Raw genomic sequence first — 3,994 nt, forward strand, 5'->3', positions numbered from 1 at the left:
TACCCACAGATGCCTAGGAATCGTCATTAATAAAGGTGTAAAAGGGTCAAGGAATCTTTTGTCTTTTAAAAAACTGGGGGAGCTCCTCTACTCCAGGCCTATCCCAGGGAACCCACCTGGTGTGAGAAGTGAGTGTTACTGAGGGAGAACCAGGGGCAGCCCGGTGCTGGGCATTCTGTGAAGCAAAAGGTAGTGGCATAGAGGATGGTAATTCAGTTATGGGCCAGTGCTAAGCATCTCAGGATCCTGACTTGTAAAGGCCATAGAATCTATAACTCCTTCTCCCCCAAGGAAGCATTTTACAATGAAACAACTGCTGCAAAGCAGACACGATTAGGATTCTGAAGAGAAGGACCCAGTTGCCATTCCCTGGAGTAACCATTTGATATCTCTAACTCTCATCTCTAAGAGAACGTGTCCTGTTCTCTCTCTCTCTCTCTCTCTCTCTCTCTCTCCTATTTTTGGTGGCCTTACGATGAAGGGAGCTAATTCAGGAATGTCATTTCTCAGCCCTTTCTGAGGCTGCAGGAACCAGAATATCTCCACCATCAGTAAATGTGAACCAGGACTCTCACCCGAAGAAGCTTCCCTTCGGTGCCTGAGGTTGTAAGATGAATCCTGCCCAAGGGGAGGTGCGGGCAGGCATTCTGAGGGGAGCACAAGGAAACGAACACTCCCGACCGAGGTGAAGATGTTTTCTAGCTCCATGACAGCGATTTTCAGCCGCTGTGCGACAAGAATTTTTACAACATGCAATAACTGATTATTCAGTCAGGGCACTGACCTCTTTTCTGTTGGATTGCCAAATTAAAAAAATGACAATAGCCATCCATTATGCATGTCCTGTCCTCAAGTATAAATGTATAGGTCATATAGTAAAGTTGCATCTTATTGATTACGTTGAATAATAAGGTCGCATCTGATTAGTTAATACGTGGTACCAGAAGTCCTTATGTACAACTAGAGGCCTGGCACACGAATTTTTGCACCAGTGGGGTCCCTTGGCCTGACCTGTGGGATCAGGTTGAAACTGCCCCACCCCCACTCCCAAGGGGTCCCAGATTGGGAGAGGGTGCAGGCCAGCCTGAGGGACCCCACCGGTGCACGATCAGGGCCAGGGAGAGATGTAGGAGGTTGGCAAGCCCGGGAGGGACCACTGAAGGGCTCCAGGATGTGTCCGACCCATCTCGTTCAGTCCCGATCAGCCAGACCCCAGCAGCAAGCTAACCTACTGGTCAGAGCATCTTCCCCCTGGTGGCCAGTGCACGCTATAGCGACTGGTCGACTGTCTGCCCCCTGGGGGTCAGTGCATGTCATAGTGAGCGGTTGAGCAGCCTTAGCATATCATTAGCATATTATGCTTTGATTGGTTGAATGGCCTATGGGTCGACTGGACACTTAGCATATTAGGCTTTTATTATATAGGACTAGAGGCCTGATGTACAAGATTCATGCAAGAATGGGCCTTCCTTCCCCCTGGCTGCCAGCACCAGCTTCCCCCGGGCTTCCCTCATAGCCCCAGCTTCATCCAGAAGGTCGTCCGGAAGGACGTCTGGAAGGACATCCAGTCTAATTAGCATATTATGCTTTTATTATTATAGATTATAGGCTCATGATTTTTTTAAGTCACTTTGGATCAACAAGGGTAGGTAATTACTTTATTTTTATATCAATCAAAATTATACCTATTTTTGTCAGATTGGCAAAAAAATGTATTTTTTAGTGTGCTGCAGAATTTTAGTAATTAGTTTATGTGTGCCATGGGATGAACAGGGATGAAAACCACTGCTCTATGAGGTTCAATTCCTTGCAAATAAACCACTCACACACCAGCCGGCTATATTTTACCCCAGTTCTACGGAAAAGGTAGAGTTTCTTCTCCCAAAGATGAGGAAAAGGGGAGAAACTCAGCCTTAAAAACCTGCCAAACAATAGCCTGTCAGTCTAACTCCCATGACTCTTTTTTGTTTCCACTGTTGAATTCCTCCAGAGAACTTTGATTTTAAAAGTGACATCTATTTATCAGAACATGTACCTTAAATTACATGTTCGGTAAATGCCACTACTTTAGTTTTCACAAAGGCAGACACAGAAGAGTTTTCCCACATGTCCCCTGGCCTGAACTCCCAAGTTCTTGCTGCCCTCATGTTCCATGGTTGTCACTTTCCTGAAACACAGGCCTGTCTCTTTCCCAGCTTCCCTCACCAGCATGTGTGTGGTGCTGCTATTTAATATCCGGTGGCAATTTAATGTAGAAAAAATAATCTCATTATTAACACTATTAACACACTACCCTCTTCACAGTGGAGATAAAGATTTGACCTGCTGAATCACTCATCCGTTCCCAATCCTGGCTAAATAATTGATTTTTCTGGGACAACATAAGTGAAAACTTAAAGGGTGGGGTGGGTGGAAATATCTCAGGCTTACAGCAAGAGCATAATGCACATCCCCAAATTCTGCAGATCGCTGTTCTCAAACCTTTCTTTATAGTTTTATGTAAAAAGGGGGGGAGGATTTATTTGTACTTGACACACACACTGACACAGACATCCTTCATCTGTTAGCAAGGTTTCCCAGGGGAAGTACAGAAGACTGTAAATGGAGTGTTTAGAACTGTCACCCTGGTTCCATTGTTCATTTCCAACATGTTACGAGATACAGGCATTTCCTGGGGCTTGTTAAAATGCGTTACAGGTTATCCCATCTGGTTTGATCTAAACTCAGCCTCATAAAATGGAATAACACGGATTTTCTTGTTCCTAGTCAAACTCTATCTCAAGCCCTGCCGTGATCTAAACAGGTTTTCATTGGGCATCATTTTTGGGATGTATGATGGGGGCTGTAATCAAAATCTTTGAATAAAATAGAGAAAATTTTTCTTGAAGGGCTAAGGCCTTTGTAAAAATCATCTCAGACTATAATATGGTCCCACAAAGCATGACTAATATGCAGCACCTCATACATGTGATACAACATATGTGTTCTGAGAGCATGTGGACTAATCTATGCCCAGTTCAGTGAGATGAGCTTACTGAATGCCATGGCAAAGTCAGGTTGCTACTGAGGTTTCTCACTTGAAATCCTGGTATTTCTTTACTTGAAATTACTGTACTTCTGTGTGCTATTGACTGAATAATTTTGTTCCCTTGAAATTCATATGTTGAAACCTAATCCACAGTGTGATGGTATTTAGAGGTGGGGCCTTTGGGCTGACTAGGCCATGAGGGTGGAGCCTTCATCAATGGAAACTGTACCCCTTATAACAGAGACCCAGAGAGCCCCTCCCCGAGGGGAGGACTCAGGGAGAAGTTGGCTGTCCCTGAACCAGGAGGTAGGCTCTTACCAGATACCAAATCTATTGGTGTCTTCACTTAGCTCACCAGACACTTGAGCTAAGTATCTTCATCTTTAACTTCCCAGCATCCAGAATTGTGAGACATAAATGTTGTTGAAACTTCTCAGTTAGTGGTAATTCTGTCTCAGCAACAGAGACGACTAAGATACTATGTCTTGGGCAATGACAAGGCGTTTCAGAGCTACAGCCATTGCAGACCACATACTGAGTAGCGGGTGCCAGGACAGGCCATACCCTGCATTGTTAGGCCAAGTCCCCAGCTAAGAATCATGAAAGGCAATGTAACATTTGAGTCACAACTACCTTCTCTGGAATCAATCTGGTATTGGATTCTAGCTCCACCATACTTAGGTTTATTTTACTGACTACTTTGAAGAAAACAATATATCATAATGTTAAGGCACAATTTTAAACCTTGGTCGATTTCCTTAATTTCAATTCTGTTATCTCTAAATGTCCATAATATTGTATATCACATATATTTTTTAAGAATTAAATAACATATGTGTGGAATAGTACAGTGGCTGATAGAAAATGAGCAAGTAAAAAAAATTAACTATCATAAATATGAACCCAAAACACTACTTTAGTGGGACATAATCTGGCATAAAATTTTTATTTCAAAAATAATAAACC

The sequence above is a fragment of the Myotis davidii genome, unplaced genomic scaffold (genome assembly GCF_000327345.1).
Source record: "Myotis davidii unplaced genomic scaffold, ASM32734v1 scaffold168, whole genome shotgun sequence".
Classification (NCBI taxonomy): Eukaryota; Metazoa; Chordata; class Mammalia; order Chiroptera; family Vespertilionidae; genus Myotis; species Myotis davidii.